General features: G+C 41.4%; 1 long non-coding RNA gene across 1 annotated transcript; it reads right to left on the bottom strand.

Moving 5' to 3' along the window:
* Nucleotides 1-8,118: 8,118 nt before the first annotated feature.
* On the bottom strand, nucleotides 8,119-19,224 carry LOC120604593 (uncharacterized). The gene is made up of 4 exons (XR_005653380.1): nucleotides 18,138-19,224; nucleotides 15,097-15,220; nucleotides 8,872-8,956; nucleotides 8,119-8,512 (listed from the first exon to the last, which is right to left on the bottom strand). It is a non-coding gene; the product is annotated as an uncharacterized LOC120604593 (long non-coding RNA).
* Nucleotides 19,225-20,668: the final 1,444 nt, after the last annotated feature.

The following is a 20,668-nucleotide window of genomic DNA, read 5'->3' as shown; positions in this document are numbered from 1 at the left end:
TGGAATGCAAGATATTGGAGTGGGAGAACCATACAGTTTTTCTCAACCTGTCAGTTTTTAATTGGTTGCCCTCAATTTCAGAACCCTTTTTTTAAGAGGTGAATTTCAGTTTCATCTTCCAAGTCCAAGTATCACTTTCATAGGATTCTGGGTGTTTTTAAGGTAATGACATCTAGGTTGACCTAGCAAGTCTGGAAAAGTCTGGTGTGGGAAAGGCACTCGGAAGCACAGTGTGTATCAGGTCTATTCGAGGCTCATCCATCAGACTGAAACTTGGATGCATCACAGGCACAAAAAGCAGGTCTGGGTAGGGGTGTGGGTGATGTAATGGGTTCAGTTTTTAATTTATTGGCCATAAGATAACATTGGAAAGTCCAAGAAGATAGGCCTATTAGATAATGAGAAATAAAGTCAATGTCATTTAGCAGTCTATTACTGTATTAGGGATAGCTGACATTCAGGGACTACAGATCAAGGAAAAGAGGGTTGAGGGTGGGTTTCTAGGGCAGAACATTTCACATACTAATTTGACCCTCATGATAACCACTGGGGTAGGTAGAATGACCTTGTTTTATAGATGAAAGATGAGAATCTCTGAGAGAATGGAGTTTGCTCAAGATCTCATGGAGCAAAGCCTGTGGGGCCCCCTTTGACACATCACTACTCTGTGACATGGCTCTCCAGAGCGAAATAAAATATTACTATTACCAAACTTCTGTCCTTTCTGAATTTTTGATGATCACTCTGGCAATAACCTCCTTATAGATGGAAAAGGAAGAAAAGGTAGCCACATATAGAGGATTTCCTCTATATGTTGCAGATGGAACACAAGACTAGATGACTCCTGTCATCCTGCCTGCAGCCAACTGCCCTCCATCTCCACTACAATCTGAGCCAGTGAAATGTAGCTAAAACTCTGATAATTTTTTACTTTTGTAACAGTCATTTAAAGAAAGATAAACAAATTCAAGTAAAATATTTTTGTTTTTAGTAAAACAAGCTACAATTAATTTTTTTTTTTTTGCAAACCCCAAGTTTCACCTTTGTGTGCCTTGAAATTCCTTGGCAATGCACTTATTTTTGGAGAATCTGAATTTATTAGAGGAATGTTGGGAGGAAGCAAGCTACCTGCCCTCTTAGTTCGGTGTTAGATTTAGTGTGTCCATACTGATTTGCTTGAGGCGTTAGAGCTATGAGACACGGGGATGGTTTGAATCTCTTTCTTGTCTACCTGGAGTGAGGAGCGGGGTGTTTTCTTGGCTCTGTTTTAGAGCAATAAATATCTGGTGGACAAGCAGATCCTGAGTTACAGTGCTTTTTGACAAGACTAGTATGAACTTATCCTATCCTCCCTACATCTGCTAGCAAATTTCCAGGAACTTCAAGGGAATAAGATAAACCTACATCACCCCTTAGAATGTCTCGTGGAGGATATGGGGCCTGTTTTTTCTTGGTGGTGTGTTACACATGAAAGTGTGATTTACTAAGAAGTGTACTCCTTGAACAGAGTAATAAGAACTGTCCTTACCATTTTATCAAGCAATTTATCTGGGCATGGGTTAGGAGTGTTACAACACCATCTCATCTAATACCACTTTCCTCTCTAGCTACTCTTGCAAAGCATCAGTGAGAGATATCATTTTCTCCATTTTACAGATGAAAAAAAAAGCAAGACTCAGTGATGTAACATAATTTGCTGAGAATCACAAAGCTAGTAGGAGGTGAACCAATGAGTATCTGACACGAATGTCGGAAGTATGGCACTTCCTTGCCTGGGTGGGACTCTGTCCCTGGGCCTGTAGCCCTTTTACAGGAAGCGTTTCTCAAATTCAGCTGGCTGCTTCCGGGTCACTCTCCTCTTCTGAATGGGGCTCATGCAGCCCCTGATCACACTGTTGTGCAGTGGGGTTGGAGAACTAGCAAAAAGTGGGAGCAGGGTTTCCAGATTTAGCAAATAAAAATACAAGATGCCCAATTAGATTTAAATTTCAGGTAAATAACAAGTAATTTCTTAGTGTAAGTCTGTCCCAATATTGCATGTGCTGTGTGTGTGCATGCGTGTGTGGATGTGTGTGTGTGTGTGTGTGTGTGTGGTTTATCAGAAATTCAGATTTAACTGGGGATTGCATTTGAGTCTGGCAATGCGAGACAGAAAGGGAGCACCATTCCATCTTTCAATTAGAGCAGTGCTGGGCTCTGTTCTCCTTCCCAGCTTGGTTCTTCAGGCAGCGCTTCCCCCTCCCAAATTTTCCAAATCTCCAGCTTGCTTTCCTCTCCTTTCATGGATGCTATTTCCCAGTCCCAAAGGAAAAGATATCTGGTGTCCTCATAGTACCTGGCTTCCATTTGCTGATCTTCAAAATAAACAGGCATTGTTCCTTGCTTCTTTTTAGGGACGTTTCATCTAACCATTATAAGAACATGAACAGGGGTGCTAACAGGAGCAATAAGCATGGAGAAATCACAAAGCTTCCAAAATGATCACAAAGTTATCTTGGTATTTATTTCCTGCTTTCTCAGCAGCAGCAGCAGCATTCTCCCCTTCCCCCCTTCCTTAGCTGGTTCTGGAGGTCTCCCCAGGGTGGTGCAGGAAGTCCCTCATCCCACAGCCTTCGGGCTGAGTCCTTCCATTCCAAGAGTGAAACTCATGCATCAGTCCTCTCCTTCCTCCACTCCTTCACTGAAGAAAGGCCACTGTTCCTGTGCCCCACATCACTGCTTTGAATGAGACTGTAGTCAGAGGATAGACGCCCCAAGTGTGAGTATCAACTGTCTCAGAAAACAAACTCCTTTCTCTTTGTACCATGTCGAAAGCTTTCTCTTTTAATTTTAAGTCCGGGGTAACTATAAATATGTTTCTGCCTTTAAACTCTTTGTTTTCTATACACCATCGCATGAGCCTGATGCTCCCAGCACAGCCAGTACTACAATTGTTCCATTTCTGCTGATTTCTACTCATCTGGCTCTCATATCATTGGGCATTTAGGATAAGCCATCATCTGGCAGCCCACTGGCGGATTGTGGGCCACAGATTTTTGGGAGGAGATTGTACAGTGTATTAAAATATTAGCAGGCATTAAAATTACCTCATTATTACTCATGCTTCTGGTTTCTCTTTAAAAATCAGAAGACCCAGGTATCACCAGGTCCTCACTCCTGCACAATGCATGGTGCCTGCACTCCCTGGTTCCCTTCCTCCTTCAGTTTCCTGCCAGACACCTGTCAGGACTGACAGTCAGCCCTTCGCTGGAGAATTACAGGCCTTCCACACACAGATGGCTGACAATGAACGGACTCATGACAAACACACTGTATAGCTGGCGGAGAACCAGGCAAATTATAGTATTTTTTTAAAAATAGGTAGTTGAACATTTCTATAGAAAATCATTTTTTCACTGATGACTGGATGGGCTAACTTGAGGAATATTGAAATACATGCATGTGGTTGTTTTGATTGTTCTTTACAGGTTTAGAATCAAATAATATAAATATATAGACACAAAATTATATTTCATTAAAATTAAAGGAAAAGTTTATTGGTAAATAATTATAAATTTGGCTTTACTTAAAAATACTTTTAATGTTACTGTGGACAAAAGAGAGGCGACATACTAAACCTGACAAGCTCAGAAGCGGCCTGCATGGCGGGCCCTATAAACTCGGAATCTGAAATTAACCCCATTGGATGGATCGAACACAAAAATTCTTAACCGAAAGGGCGTCATGGCAGGTAGTCACATTCCAAGCCTGTGGCTTTTTTGAAGGTTAATCTTTACCTTAAGTAAGCCTATCTATTGTCTTTTTGCATCTAAGATAACGTTCTCTTGGAAAGTCAGAGTAATCGTTTTTTTCTGGACCCCTCAGGCACAACCCACCTCACCAGACCTCACAAGACCACAGAACCCTTTATTATTATCCTGTTCCACAAATACCACTTCTATGTGCTTTAAATGTTAATTATTAACTATCATGCACTCACCAATGTATGTGTCTCTATATTTTACTTTTTATATAATTCCAGAGATTTCCCCGCTTTGCTTTCTCCCACCCCCTTAATCTACCACCAATGGATTCCATGTAACCTTCCTTATGTCTCCTCCTTTGATTCTGATGTATAAAGTATGCCGCAAAACTGCCATTCTCAGATTTTGCTTTCTGGCAATTGTCAGTTTGACTCAAATAAACTCAAAAATTCTCTACAGGTTTGGATGTTTCTTACGTCGATATTACAAATGGAGATACAGTCTGTTGAATCATTTGGAAATCAGTGTCTCTTCATTTGTGCCATTATATTAGCAGTAGGCAAAAAACATGGCCACACGAACAGAACCTGGAATTTTACTCTCCCTCTGCTAAGACTCAGAAGAAAGGAACATGCTTATTATTAGCATCTAGATAAAAACATGAAAAGCAAAGGCAATATTGGATCTCTTCAAAGCTCCCAGAAGCAGAAAAACATCTTGTGCTGACTTTTAAGAACAGAATTGTTTTTCCTCAGAGTTTAGTAGCTGGCATCATCTGATATTGTTGATCATTTTACCTAAAAAGTTATTCTATTAAATAATTTAAGAAATACCTTTTTTTAAAGCATTTGACAATCATTTTGAGAAATAAAGCTTCCCTAATTTACTTACCCCATAAATATATGTAATATTGATACGTTTGTCATATAATTATTATATTCATCATATTATACAGTACATCTTAATGCATAAATTTTTTTCTTCCTTGTCACAAAAATTAGAGAATTTCCCTAATCTATGCAAATGTAGCCCATATTATTAGGAGATCACAGAACTATGGAACCACAGATTTTAAAACTTCAAGGTGCCTTGGTGCCGTGGGGGATGCATTTTAATGTTTACATCATCGGAGTTAATTAGAGGAAACGCAAAACAATATTGGCTCACGGAGAGGGAGCTGGAAGTGGACCCCACCTGGGCAGAGCATATGTCCAAATTTTGTACAAATTTTGCAGATGAAGAAGTTGAGACAAAAGAGGGGGAATGATTAGGGCAAAGTCTTATGGCTGGTTGGTAGAAGAAGGGCAGGAGCCTTGGGGCAAAGTCTCTGGGTTTACTATCCTTCCCAGCATTGTCTCCTAGATAATGCAAAATGACAGGGTGAGTCCTCTATATAAGAAGTCAGGAGGGCATGTTGAGCACTTCAAAAGATTTTCATTAAAATGATGAAGTATACAAATGTTTTTCCTTAGTGAAATAAAAGGATAGTCATATACAAGACTAGAAGAATACATCTTCTGATGTTAACTGTAGTCAGTGTTAACACTAAAATATAAGCTCCACAAGAGCTGAGATTTTTGTTTTCGCTCACTACTGTCTCCATGGCACCAACCACAGTTTTGGAGCATAGCAGCTGTTTGATCAATAGGGTGACCATGTGTGCTGGCTTGTCCAGGACAGCCACACTTATGCCTATGGTCCTGCAGCTCTATCCCTTAAGCTCCCTTCCATTAACAAATATGTCACCTTAAATCATACTAAATATTTTTGAAGGACTAATTTATGAAAGATAGGATTGTAGATTTGTTTTTATTTTCTTCTTTTGATTTATCTGCATTTTCTGAAATTTGTATAATTCTGCATATATATTTGTGTAATAGGAAAATAAAGATTTTTTTTAGAATAAAAATAAAAAATTTTGGCTCCTGACCAAATCAGCTTCAGTTGTTTAAGATATTCAGTTATACAAATTATTTCATTTCCTGATAATAATCTAAATATTATAATAAACTTCTAAAACACAGAATTTAAAAAACACATATAATTACATATGCAATGTCAAAATACTTTAAGAACAACTAGAGCAAAATTGAAAGTCATAAGTTTTTAAAAACTCAGATCACAACAGAATATGGTTTTCACATCCAGACACTTCTCTTTTAAACAATTTGGAAATTCGGTCTCTGTGAATGAAGAATACAGAGGCTCTTAAATATCTTAATTTTTTTAGTTTTTAAAAAATAATTAATTCTTTGTTAATTTATCTCTAGGAGCATTTTGTCTCTGCATTGTATTAAGAAGGCCCACTTACCTCCATTTTCATGAAAAAGGGGTATTCGTAAAAATTTAGTGAAAATCTGTCTGTTCAGAACCATGTCAAAACACAACATATCTTATTCTATTCGGCTGAGGAAACAAAGACTTTAAAAAAAAAAAAACAGTGAATTTAATATTGCAGAAATACACTTCAAAATTTAGGGGGTGGGACAAGAGAGAAAATGATGGTGAATGCTGAGGAAAATAAAAGAAGAAAAGCAGGAAATCTCACCCTGCTCACTTCCAAGAGAGAAACTGAATATAATGGGAGAGTGAGAGCTGCAGGACCATTGATAGCAAGAAAGACATCTTTGAACACTGCTGTCCAGAACACTCTCCCCTTCCTGACACTCCCACCACCTGGTTTCCAAGACGTTGTATTCTTTGACTCTTCAACTCTTCACATTTGGGTTCTGTTCCTTTCTCAATCCTGGGGCTCAGTCCTTAGTACTCTGCTGTGGTTTCCTTCTAAGGCTCTTTCTTTACTGTGGTGCTGTCCTCCCACCAATGGCTCATTTTTTTAATCCAGAAATTTCCATCTCACCCGGCATCACCCTAAGAGTTCCACACACTGAATGACTTTCAGATGACTTTTCTTGAGATGTCCTGCCATCACTGAAATATAAATAAATGAGTGTGAAGGAGCACCTACTATGTGCAAGCCACCGTAAGGGGTGCAGTTTAGTCTTTTTACATCATCAGAGTTAATTAGAGGAAATGCAGAACAATACTGACTCACAGAGAGGGAGCTGGAAGTGGACCCCACCTGGATAGAGCATATGTGCATGGGACCCATTTACTGCTTTCATCACTTGCCTTCGTAGGATGAAGCCACATCTGGATCCCATTACAATTATGAAAGGTGCAGGCTTCATGCTTGCTCCAAAGCCCGGCTCTGATTTCACAACCAGCCTGGAGAAGCAGGAGGCAAGTAAATACTTCCTGCTCCATTTGTAATCAACATGCACTTGACATCAATAAACTGGGATAATTACATTATCATTATCATTACCATCATTATTATTGGACACAATTGAGGAGACATTAATAGAGGTTTCTGCAGAATCCTCTTGGGACAGATGGGGCTAACATTGGAGTAGAGGGAGGAGTGGATGCCATTTGTCTCTTTCCTTAGTCAAGTAGATAAGACCACTCTTTAAATGCTATGAAAAGATGTGAGTATCTGACCAATAGAAGAACAGTCGATTGCTTCCATTGTTTCTTCCACAAAAATGACAAGATCTCTAGGTCTTGAAATTTTTTTGGAACTTTACAACATTAGAGGAAGAGGCACTTTAAAGATAGTCAAGTCAGCCTCTCTCTCTCTCTTCTTATTTTTGCTGTTGAGGAAATGGAGTCCCAAGGGACTTATCAGCATGTTAGTTTCGTAGAACTCAAATAGACTTCTGGCGTGGGCAACTCCTCTTCCTCCATTGGTTAAGTAGAGTTTAACCAGACCACATTTACTCTTCAAGGGCAGTTTCTTAACCAGGGATCCGATTTTCTAATTGCTCAAGACTCTTCACTTTGGCCCTGAGGCCTTCTATACCCGTTATCTAAAGTAATATAAATATTTGAAAAATAGCTACTTGGCCTCTACCCTGAAGACAGAATTGGGATGACTGAACTTTACAGCAGATAAAGGACTGGCTGGGCAAATGCAATGAGGCATCCTCTTCTAAATCTGGGCCTTGGGCGCATTTCATTCAATTTACTCACCTTTCTCGTATGAAATGACCTTCTGATTTTCCTCCACATCTTGATGATTTATTGTAACTAAGAGTTATTTAGAAGAAATCTTCCCGAAGGAATAGGAGAATTATGTAATGTCTTCCCAGGAGGCCAGCTTAGCACTTTAACTCCCCTTCCTCCAATTCAGGGCAGAAACAGGAAAATAAAACCTCATTTAACTGTTTATTCAACCCAAATAACCTTGACTCCAGGGCCTGCCAGAATTTTACAGTGCCAGAGGCAAGGGGATGAGAAACCAGGAACGAAGAAAAGGAAAGAGATTTGTAAAATGTGGGCAAGCGAGGGAAGAAAACAGCTCACACGGCGTGAGTTTCCTGCCTCCTCAGACCCTGTTTATGAAATCTGAGCTCCTGCACCCCCTGACACATGGAGCCAAGATACAAAACGGATGGAAAATGAGAAAACATCTAGCCATTTCCTGACTTCTCCAGTGTGTTCTCACCTTTTACCAGTCGGGCCCCAGACTGGACAGGTGTGAACAACATTTCCTTCACATGCATCCCTGTTTTCCAGTTCTTGTTTCCTGGACTTCAGAGGGACTGCACACTGGAAGGGACCTCAAAGGTCATCCAGTTCATCCTTCTGCCTTTGGGCAACACAATGTCTCACCGTTAAAGATTGCGTACTTTGTTTTGGAATATTCTATAATCCCTGTTGGTCATCTGTTTCAAGGTTGAACCATTCCTTTTCCAAAGTGTTTTCTACTTAGAAGCAAGAGAAAAGGTAGAGAGCATTATAAAAACAAAACAAAACAAAACAAAACAAATAAAAAACACTGGCTTATATTTCTTCCACATGCTCTGTGCATTCTCCTACGCCCCATGTGACAGACAGAAAAAGGGGGTTATCTTCATTACACTAAGATTAGGACCTTAAATGCTTGGTCTAAATCACTGAACCTTGTCGCTTAGGTCTCATGGGTCATTGATGACTTAGCCCTCCTCATTTCACTTCATCCATTGACCTGTAAGTAATTCTTAGGAGAGAATGTGAGTCCCTGTTCAGCTGAGAAGGGAGAAGAGCTGAGAGGGAGCAGAGCTTCGAGAACAATGCTGCCTACCCTGGAGCCTCACACCTGGAGTGGTGAACTTCAGGAGAAGAGCAAGAGCAGGACAATCAGCTGCTTTCCAGCAGGTGGTGGCTTCCTGGGGTTCAGTGAAGAAAAGAAAAAGAGGTTTTTGTCACAAGTGGAGAGAAATGTTTTGTCACCTTAAAGGACTTGCTTCCAGAGTTCATAGGTCTTTTTTTTTAGAACCACTAATCTAATTCTTAGTAGCTGAAGCTAAAAAACACTTCAGTATGGCCATCCTGGAGAAGGGTTAGCAGCATGGATACTGAAGCCAGGTTCATGGATTTGAAATACATTTCTGTACTTACCAGCTCTGTGACTATTGGTGAGTTATTTAACATCTCTATGCCTTGGAGTAGCACGAGAATAATAGCAGTGCTTTCCACATGGGGTTGTTGGGAAGATTAAACTAATTAGTATGGTGAAGCACTTAGATCAGTGTCTAGTATAAAGTAAATGCTTTTTTAATGGCTGAGGAAGCTGAAGTCCAGGTCTTGAAATAACTTCTTGAGGTCCCACAACTTTGTACCAGCATTACTAAAACCAGAAACCAGATCTTGTGGCTCTCACAACAATCATCTTTCTACATCATCAAAGTGTTGAGAAGTGGATAGAAGATTAAAATGCAAAAACAGCGTGTGTAGGGAATAAGTTGCAAAATATTAGCTATGAATTCCCACAGTAGTTAATGTCCAAGAATTAAGAGAAGCTATTTTTTTAATTTAATTTTAAAATAGAAGATATTTGATTGTGTTCATGGGCTAAGAATATGGAGATACTGAAGAGGGTGAGATTGAATGATAAGGGACAGGGAAGTTTTTTTTTTTTTTTTTTTTTACAGCAATAAATTTTACTAGAATTAGAGTTTTGCCCTGAGTCCATGATTTTTTTGTTGTCGTTGTTGTTTATTTATTTATTTTTTTAATTGAAGAAATTATTTGAATTTTTTCTTTTTCTTTTCTTCTTTTTTCTTTTTTTCTTTTCCTTTTCTTTTTCTTCCCCTGTCTACCTTACCCCTCCTCCCACTCCCCTCCAAGGAGGACTTTAAAAGGAAGAAATGATAAATGGAGCAAAAGCTTGGAGGAAGTAGGAAGGTTTGGGGTACAAAATTCCGGCAGAAGAATATCACCTCCTCTGAGAGGACTGAAAGGAGGTAAAAGTGGTGGTGGATGCAGATAACTTCTAGGTGGAAATGGAGTCATCTGATAGCAGGAGTCAGAGTCATCTGCTGAGTGAGAGGGGGCCTATAGGAAGTTTGAGGAGAACAGTATGGATTTTTCATAGTTGCTGTGGGTATGGGAGAGAACATTACCCAGAGGATGAGAAGCTTTTCAGAGCAGAGTTGAATGCAGTAAATGAGTGTTGACTTCCATCCAAGTTGCGGGATATTTTTCCTAGCATCACTCAGAAGCCCAGGTTTGGGAATGAGGATCCAGGCTGGTTGGGATAATCCAGAGTTGGAGATTTGCAGGAAGGTATGTAGAAGGATGAGGTATAGGATTTGAAGTTGTTGGTAAGAAGGATCTGGACTCTGGGAAAAAGAAATAGACCCAGGAGAAGACTGAATGATGGGGAGAAATGGAGGCGTCAGAAGCCAGTATCATGAAGAAGTTGCAGAGTTGAAGGTTTGGAAGTGAGGGTGTTGGGATCAGACACCAAGGCACTGAGGTTCTAGACCTTAGAGGTGGAGCAGTTCTGGGAGATGACAGAGTCTTCAGGATGGCCTTAAAAATGGGTAGCTAGAGATGAGTGTAATATGAGGCCAACTATATATTCATAGCCTATTCTCTGAGTAGGGAAACTGGGCCCCCTGCTCAGATCCCACTTGATGGTGGTGGGGCACATGGTGGCCCTGTCCCTTATTCCTCTTTTCTGACTGTAATTCAAATTCAAAATTTCTATCATTAATATTATCCCAAAGGTCCTATGAAAGGTTTTGACAGTTGATGCAGCCTCTGCAAGTACTATATTCTTAGAGTAGCTCTGTACTGGTGGGTTGAGCCAGGCCTCATCCAACCGTACTAGAGTTGGCCCTTCCCATCCAACCCAGATTGCTTTTTCTGATGGAGGTTCTCACTGAGATTCTTTGCTTGACCAAACTTTAGTCAGCCTCCTGAAACCTCTCCTAGGCACATCTGTGTACTTCCTCATAAAATCCAGTTTTAGTAAGAACCCTGCTAGGTCAGTTTAACCGGACCCTTCTCCCTTCAAAATCTCATAGATAGGATTTCTCATGCTACATATTCCCCAAGTGATTTCTGATCATCATGGCTTGTCTTCAGCAAGAATGAACTCTGCTAGGAGGGTTTAATAAGAATCTCCCTGATATTTCTTCCTAGCAATTTTCTATCCACTGCCCCTACCTCGCTCTTTGGCTATAAATTCCCACATGCTCATGCTGTATTTGGAAGTGAGCCTGGTTCTTTTCTGAAGTCCCTTATCCTCTATTGCAATTGTCCTGAATAAAATCTATTTGACCACTTAACTATGGTCCAGCTTTAGTTTTTCTTTGACCGCTCTGATAGGTTTTGAGGAATCTTCTCAATTTCAATCTTGAATACTTAGGAGTGTGTATCAAAAAATCACAGTGTCTCTCAATAATTCTTTAATTATTACCTGTAAATTAATCTAAACTCCTTCGAACCCATGTGTTTTCGGCACATTAACATGCCCTGGGGTAATGGGTTACATAAATTTATGATCCACTCTGAAAATTAATAGTTTATTTTACTTGCCCTGATTTTCTCCCTTTTAAGCTTCAAAAAATATTCTTTAATTTAAGAATTTTGGATTCACATATTTTATGATTTTAGAGACCAGTTTTCCTCAGCCTTCCCCTTTGTAAAGTTGAGTTCTAATCTATTTGTTCACAGTCATTCCCACTCCCTTCATCATATGACTGTCTCTGAGAGTGTTATTAGTTAGGAAAGTGACTACTATCTGATTAGCTTTACAGCTTTCAAAGCACCTCTCACCATTCATCTTTTCTGAGCTCCACTGTAATCCTAAAAGTTAGGAAGAGCATCTTTCTCATTGTACAGATCAGAAAAAGTTCAGGTGATTTTCCCAAAGACAGACTTGACTTATGACTCCAAATTCTGGGCTTTCTCCATCTGCCACACACTAAAGCACTGCAGTTAGCAGCATGACTTTTAAAGTTCTAAATTAAATCTCCATCTTGTTTTTTCCCATGAGCTTGGAAAAATTATTTAATTTCTATAAGCTTTAATATCCTCATCAATAAAATCAGGATAGATATTCTTACTTGAAAGGCCATTAAGTGAATTAAATGAGATAATATCTATGAGAACTCAGTTCATTGTAGCTACAATTCCAAATCCTATATGTCTTTATTAAGAACAAAATTCCTAGTCCTTTTTCTGAATTATAACAGAGACCTCGATAGTCATAATATATAACTATAGTTTGAAAAATTCTTCCGTTATCGCATTATTCCATTATTGCATTATTCTATTATTAATTAAAATTGATTAAAAGAAAAAATATATAACACAAATTAAGAATCTCAGGAATGAAGGATGCTTATTGCTATGGATCTTAAAGATGTTTTAAGGATAAAAAGAAAATAATTTGAACAAATTTATGCCAATACATTTGACAGCTTTGATGAAATAGACAAATTCCTTGAAGAACACAATCTGAAAATCTCTACGTATTTGTTAACTAAACAGAATCTGGAAGCAGAACCTCCCCACCACAGAAACAAAGAAAAAAATATCTCAAGGTCCAGATGGATTTACTGCTAAATTCTACTAAACATTTAAGGAAGAAATAATATAAATTCTACATAAGTTTTTCAAGAAAACTGAAGACTAGCATTACTCTGATATGAAAACTAGGCAAAGACATTACAAAATTACAGACCAATGTCATGAACATAGACATAAAACGCTTAACAAAATTTTAACAGATCAAATCCAAGAATATATAAAAAGGATAATATATCATGAAAAATGGGGTTTATTCCAGGAATGCAAGATAGATCTAAATTTCAAAAATAGATGCAATTAACCATATTAATGGAGTAAAAATGAAGAGCCATATGATCATCTAAGTAGGTGCAAAAATTGACAAAGTACAACATCCATTTACAATTTTAAATACTACCAGGGAACTAGGAATACAAAGTAATTTCCTCCCCCTAATAAAGGCCATCTATGGAAAAATCAACAGCTAACATCTATTTAATAGTCAAAGATTAATACTTTCCCCCCTAAGATTAGGAACAAGGTGTATATGCTGTTTCCAATACTCCTATTCAAATTGTACTGGAGGAACATAAGGCAAGCAAATCAATAAAAGGCATCCAGATAGGAAACTGTCTTTAAGATGACATCATCATTTATTTAAAAGATTCTAAGGAATTTTTTAAAAGTCAGGACATCTAATAAGTGAGTTTACAATAGCAAGATTCAGAGAGGTTAAGTTGACCAAGATTCACAATTAGTGAGTGATGAAGCTGGGATTTGAAATCAGTTCTCTCTGACTCCAAAGCTTGTGTCCTTATCCACCACAGCAGAAACTGGCATTCACATGCCCAATTCCCCAATCTTTCCCATTATGATGGCTAAAGAGACTGTGTGTGTTCTACACAGTCCCTCCCGAAAACAGTGGAACCTCTGTCAGCCTGGGTTCCTGACTATGTGAAATACAAACTTTTGCATGGCAAGCCACAGATTATGGAGCTGTTTGTTACTACAGCATAATGTATCCTGTTCTGACTGACAAAACATTTATGCTACATACTCCCCACTAGCTTCCCCTTGCAAGACCTGAGGATCTGTGTAAGAGTTTTAGGTTATAACTCTGTAACAGCAGAGGAGAAAGTTTTGAGGGTCTTGAATCTCGGTCTTAGAAATACAGACTCCCACAAAACTGGACATCACAGATTCAGTTTTACAAAACCGTGAAAAGGCAGTGGCCCCATTGCAAAACTCTGCTTTCTCTGTGACTTTGCCCCCTATGGCTCTGCCCAGGAGCCATTTCTCTTGATATTAAAAAGCTAAGTCTCTCACAAAGGCCCAGCCCTTTGGGCACCAAGAGCATCCAGAGCCTTCCTGTTTGGGATCTAGTGCCCTGGCTAGCTCCTGCACTGGCAGGCAATGTTTTCCTGTGCAGGTCGAAATGTTCTGTGGAAAATATGAAGCAGAAATTGTTGTGATAAGCCCGGAGCTCAGGGGCCTCTGGGGTGCAGCCCTGGTAAGCTGGGTCACCTCATTTCATGAGGGCCAGCCCTGGGGGAGGCTCCACAGGCTTAATTAAAGCCAGCAGGAGGCTGTTTGAAGGAAGAGGAGCAAAAGAGTGAGGGCAGCAAAGAGCAGGCTAAGCCGAACCCACCTCTTCCCACTAGAGACCATCTTGAAAAGCCCCACAGGCTGGAGGCCAGTCAAAACCAATGCACAGGATGAGTGAGGGAGAGCACGGGGGGCATTTCAGGCATCAGGGGGCAGGTGAGGTGGCCTGGGGAGGAAGGCAAGATGGTTGACCCACGGGGTGACCCACGGGGTGAAAGGGGAGAATCACTGTTTTTCTTTTGGAAACTATTTCCCAGGGCAAAGCTGCTGCTGATCACCAGGGTTACCAACCAGCTGGGGTGTGGTGGTCCGGGAGGGGGCACAGGAATCCCAAACAAAAGCGCCCATCAAATTACCAAGGAAACATTTGAAAGCCAGGCTCTGCTACCATATCTTCTTTTTGAAGGTCTGTTCTTGTGCCCCAGCCCAGAGAAACCTTCTTTCTGTGGATGTTCTCCTTTTCTGCACTGTTCTGCTGACCCCCTGCATTGGGTACGTGTGTGTGAGCAGCAGCGGCTCTGGCTTCTATCCCTGTGTATCCCTAACGTAATTGCCCCATCTGCAGACCGGGCAGGTTCGGCCTCTAGTTTCTGGGGCTACCGGCCTCATACCATGCTCTGGGCTGGAGAGCAATAGATGTCTTTTTCCTTCCATAGCCATGAGCTTTGGGATTGCTTTTGAGAGAGCTTGACTTTCAGACCAGCAAAAATGATAAAGGGTTTAACAATGGTCCTAAGCATGACTTTGTACATTTGCAGACCAATTCAGTGTTTGCAAAGCCCTTTCATGTAGCTCGTCTCATTTTCTACCTGATTAACTATGAATCATTAGAGCAGGAATCCTTATCCCAGTCATGTCACAGATGAGGGAATAGAGGCCCAAGAAAAATTAAACGACTCACCAAAGTCGTAAGAACAGACTCAAGCCTTCCCTGCTGATTCCACTGGGAACGTTCTGAGGTTTTTGTTGTTTTTGTTTTCGTTTTTGTTTTCCACATGTGGGACATTGGTAAAAAATTTCTCTTGCTAAAAAAAAAAGGGGGGGGGGAAGAAAAAAGAAAAAAAATTGTTTAAAATAGCCACAAAAAGTTGAAAGATCGATACTTTGTTTTTTGATGAGGAAACAGAGACCCAAAGAGGGGAAATGATTTGCCCAAGTTCACCCTAAGTAAGGGGCCACAGTGAGGCCAGCACTCCTTTCTCTTGTGTTCAGAACAGTTCTCTTTTTTACCAAAAATGTGGTCCTGGTCCAGAGCTGTGCGGCATGTCTTTACTTTCTCCTAAGTACGGTCTTGGCCGGCCTTTCTTGCCAGAGGCCAGAGAGACTCTCAGAATTGAGGGCAGGAAGGAGCCTCAGTCCCAGTCTGAGGAACGGAGTTCTACATTTGACCAAGGCCAGGCAGAAGTGAGTTTTCCACATGGGACATACAGTAAGTTAGAGGCAGAAACAGGATGAACCCAGAGCCCCTAGGTCTCCAGGGCACACCGTGAATCTGTTCCCTCCCCTGCCCCTTGAACTGTCCTCCTCAGGTCACCTCCTTCCAGCCTCGGCCTTGAGAAATTCCGGACTCTTTCCTCACTGTCATCCAATTACCTGCCACATTGGCCTAGGACAGCCCCGTCCCTCAGACTCAGGTGGGCAAGCTCTCCAAGCTGTTAGGCCCTACATAGCTGGGGTTTTCCTCTTCACCTCTGCCCTGCCCCTGCCACTGGGTGTAAGGCAACATATTTCAGACTATCTGTGTCCGAGAAGAAATGGTGGAGGCGAAGGACAGAGGGAGGTACTCTTCTGTCCTGTTCCCTAATTCTGGTAACCTTTTCATGACTTTTCCCTCGAGAGCCCTTAATGACCTTGACCACGATGCTGGCAAAGACTGAGAAGCAGCCTCCATGACGGAATTTCAGCTCAGCCTTTAAGGGAGAGTGATGGTAGGTCCATGCTCTCCTGCCTTAGACATGTCTGACTCTCAACTCCATCCCATCTTGGGGTGGCTCATTTAGCTTTGTGCTCCCAACACATACACACAGCACCAGGAGCAGTGCTTTGCATGCAGCACCAGATAATTGCTTAATATTTATTATATATTATTCTATTATAATGTATTATCATATCATCTATTAATATATTTATATTATAATATCTACATAAATATGAAATATTCATGTATGATAAATATATATTTATTAACACATTATTATATGTATCATATTATCATATTATATTATATAATACAGTATTATATATTATATTATAAATAGTAATGTAATATACTATCATATTATATATTAAATAATACATTATAATATGTGATATTATATAACATATAATAATAGATAATATAAAATGTTATTATAATTAATATTATTGACTAATTAATAATCAACACATCCCCGTATACTTGTGCAAGACCAAACCCCAAAGGAGACAGAGAAGGATCCTGAGCAATATATTTCATTAGTTGGAAGAATGAAATCTCAATCTCAAATATACTTCCCAAAATGCTTTCCTTGTACATTTCCAATACCTTTAAAGGCTCCTTAGAACCATGGTTCTCATGAGTTTTCATCTTCTGAATTAATTTTCTAAGACTAAAACACGCTACTTTCACTGACACTCCTGACACACTATAAAATTACTTAATGGTTAGCAACAGGATGCTGTGTCCCGGCCAAAGCAAATAGATGCCTGCTCTAAGGGTCTGGGGTTGGCTGGAAATATACAAACCACAAGTTCTTCAGGAGTTCTTGATTTGGAAAATGCCCACGAGTGTCTAAGGGTTAATTGAATGGATCAGTCTTGCTCCACGCCTCTAGCGCCAGCCCATTCACGAGCCTCAGTTTACTCACCTGCAACGGGGTGGAGAGAGGGAGCTGGAATAATTATGCCTCACTATGGGGCTGTGAGAAACAATTAGAGAAACATTGCAAAGTGTTTGAATGAACAAATTCATCTGAAAAACCACTTGACTGGGTCTCTGGGGAACCACAAACAGACTTTTACAAGTTCACAGTTACTTAGCTAAGATCAGGTGATGATATTTTATTTCAGGAAAAAGAAAACACCATGTGCTAGCAGAGTCGCTGGAGCTTGGGCTGAGTGAGGGACTCCAGGAGGAGGGAGGTGAAAGCTGCCCTGCTCAGCCCCGGGCCTGGGAGGAGCAGTCACCCTTCCCGGTCACTCCCTGGCAGCATCTTCACCAACACTGTGGGTCCTGCCATCTCCTGCCCAGATGTTTGGCTTTTCCTGACATCCACTTCCAGGGCACACTTTCAGTGTTATGTCCTGTTCTTGGGTTTACTCTGCTTTTGTTTCCTTCTAGAAAATTATCATGTGAAAATGACCCATAAAGGCTCAGCATCGAGCTTTGACACATGGTGGGAACTGGCCAAAAGCTTCTGTCTTCTTTACCTCTCCATTTTCCAGACAGTTCTTCGGGAATAAGAGGGTCATATGTCCTTCCTCCCTCCCTCCCTCCCTTCTTCCTTCCTTCCTTCCTTTTTCCTTTTTTCTTCTTCTTCTTCTTCCTTCCTTCTTCCTTCTTCTTCTTCCTTCTTTTCTTCCTTCTTTTTTTCTCTTTTTTTTTTTCTCCTTTTTTTTTTTTCTCCTCCCTCTCTTTCTCTTTTCTCTGTCTCTCCCCCCTCTCCTTTTTATGATTTCCAGGATTCTTAGCTCTGGGAATAAAGGAGCTCAGCATTTAACTATACATAATCTGTGAGGTGGGATAAGTAGCTTTATCAATCTCAGTGGCTCAGAGGGAAACATGATGATGCTTGATCTCAAAAGTCCTACAGGCTGCTCTGCTCTAACCTGAAAAGATAGACCTTTATGCCTTTGGGAAACCAAAGGGGGCTTCTGGGCTTCAGTTCCCGCCTAGAATGACTGCATCTATGAGAGTCTGTCTGGGAGGATGGAGATGAGCAAATTCACTCTCACCAGCCTCACCTGTGCTGTGGCCCCTCTTCCTTCAAGATTATCCAGTCACAGGAGAAATTAGCTGAGGACAGAAGACCCAAGGTTAGCCTGGCTATGCAGGTACCACTGTATTATTTTGGCTCATCACGGAACTTCTCTGGGCCTCAATTACTCACAAAGTGACAGAAGCTTGGACTAAATCTCTAGATTTTAAAATTTTACTTTTCTATTTTTCAGCAGTAGAAAATCCTTTCTCAAAATAAGATCTCTTGCATAGGACCTTATTATAGAAACAGAAGAAAGTGGAGCTACCCTTGTCAAAGGTGGATGGGAGGGCTTGCTCCCTGAATTTAGGGCCCAGGTTGGGAACCAGTAGAGAAGATGCCTGCTCTGGTTCCTTGCAATTCCAGTAGTCCATGATTCTTGTGCCGCAGCCCCTGACTCCAGCTGAAGATGCAGAGGAGGAGTCAGGAACCACAGCATCATCTTCCCTCCCTGTCGTCCCAGCATCCCTGCCTTCTTCTGTGTTTCACAGTAACTGGTTGAAAATAAGATCCTTTGGTTGTGGCTTGACAGTATGGAAAAACGGCCGGCTCGCCCCCGCCTCCTTCTTCCTCAGCCTCCCAGTTTCCAAGGCCCTGGCAGATGTGAAAGCTGACCTGAGTCCTGAGAGGAGGCCTGAGGGGAGCTAGTGACCTCACAGGGGAGGAGATCAGAGGAGGCCAAGCTCATATGACCCAGGCCACAGAGGCGGGGCCAGGACAGCTGCGAGAGCAGATTTGGGGCACCAAGTACTCTGGGCGGCGGGGAGGGAGGAGGCTCCTGAGCCTTCTCTGACTTCCAGGTGGTACCTGCTTTCTCTCGCAGTGATTTTTGTGGCAAACAGTTAGGGAGAAAGAGGGCCGGTAGAATTCCTGGTTGTTTTGCTTTTTTTCACTAATTCCTCATCCTGTACTCCCACCTCCTCAGACTTTATAGGAATTTTCGGTTATTCAACACACCCTCTTTCATGTCAGACTATATTTCATTTCTCACATTCCACCTCGGGGCCTAGGTTAGCAAAGCCCAGCTGCCCCCATTAACCTAGGTGAGATATTAAACCCCACCCGCCCCAGGAGTGGCCCATCATCCTCCCCAAGCCCTGGGTTCTCTCCCTGGTGAAACAGAGGTGATAACAGTTCTCATGGTATTTTCAATTAAAAATTCCTGAAATGTTTCCAGCATCAGCCAGCCAGAAAGGAGGGTGATAGAGAACAAATGGTGACAAGGAGAGAAAGAAAGAGAGAGAAGGAGAGAGAGAGAGGGAGGGGGTGGTGGAGTGGAGGAGCGGGGAGCAAATACGTGAGGAGCCAGAAGTCAGCAAGGGAGCGAGGGAGAACCGAACCAGAAAACCGATGGCAAGAAAGAGAAGCCGCCAGAAGAAAGATGAAGAAAGGGCGCAGATTAAGCTGCTAAAGTCCAACGGGCGGCCTGAGAGAGAAAGCAGAACCTGTATGTGGAAAAACTGAAACAGCCGAAAGATAAAGTGCTTTGGCGCTAAGTCAAAAAGTGTAACAAAGGTAGCTGGCACTTACTTGGCATTCTTTAGCCAAGTTTTATGTACTGTCCTTAATTCTTCTTCTTTTATTATTCTTCATCATTTTCCTTATTATACTAACCAGAGGGCCCCCTCCAAAAAGGTACCTGAGGCCACAGGGAAGGGAGCCACAGAGATCTAAACACTTAAGGAAGGAGGACGCTTTTATCCCAAAGCCTCGTTGGCTTTTGAGCCATTCCAGAGAACTCGGCCTGGCCCTGACCTCCAAGGCAGGCGCTTGACAAACTCATTTTGTTGAAACTGAGGTGGTCCTGTTGGGAGGGAGGTGCACAGGCAAAGATAAATATGAGAGAGATGGGGAAGAGCTGTTATGTAACATTTCCAAACACACCACTTCAGAGGGCGTGTGGAGGAGGAAATGAGAACCAGTCATTTCAAAAGCAAAAAGCAAACTGAAAACCCCACGATCACCCACTTCCACACAAAGCTGTACAGAGGGGGGAGTCACTGGATCAGCAGGGACTGCTGCCCCCAGGGATCTTCTTGTAGAATTCTCTTGAAAAAAAAAAAAAAGCCATATAAATAGGTTCTTCCGAAGAGTGTGGGATCCTCCTCCACTCTCCCCCAGGCCAGGCAGTGGTGCCATCCACCATCTAGTGTGCACCATGAGAAACTCTGGGGTAGGCTACCTCCACTACCTCTTTGCCCTTCATTCTTCTTTGCCATCACATGTCTGGAAAACACATCCTCCCGTCATCTCCCCTATAATCCCTTGGCTCAGACCACCATCCCTTCTCACCTGGGGTACAGTAGTAGCTTCCCAATGGCCTCCCTGCATCGGCTCTTGCTCCCTCTAATTCACCGTTCACCCCATAGCCAAGATGATCTAAACATGGAACTCTTGTGGCATTTTGCTGCTGAGAGTTTGCTTATGGCTCCTTATTGACCTCGAATCAAGTCCAAAAGATTGATCATAAGCTACAACACTGCATGCAGCACATGGCCTTTTTTCTAGCCTATGAAC

The sequence above is a fragment of the Pteropus medius genome, unplaced genomic scaffold, assembly GCF_902729225.1.
Source record: "Pteropus medius unplaced genomic scaffold, Ma_sr-lr_union100, whole genome shotgun sequence".
Taxonomy (NCBI): Eukaryota; Metazoa; Chordata; class Mammalia; order Chiroptera; family Pteropodidae; genus Pteropus; species Pteropus medius.
This window is presented reverse-complemented; position numbering and strand designations above follow the sequence as displayed.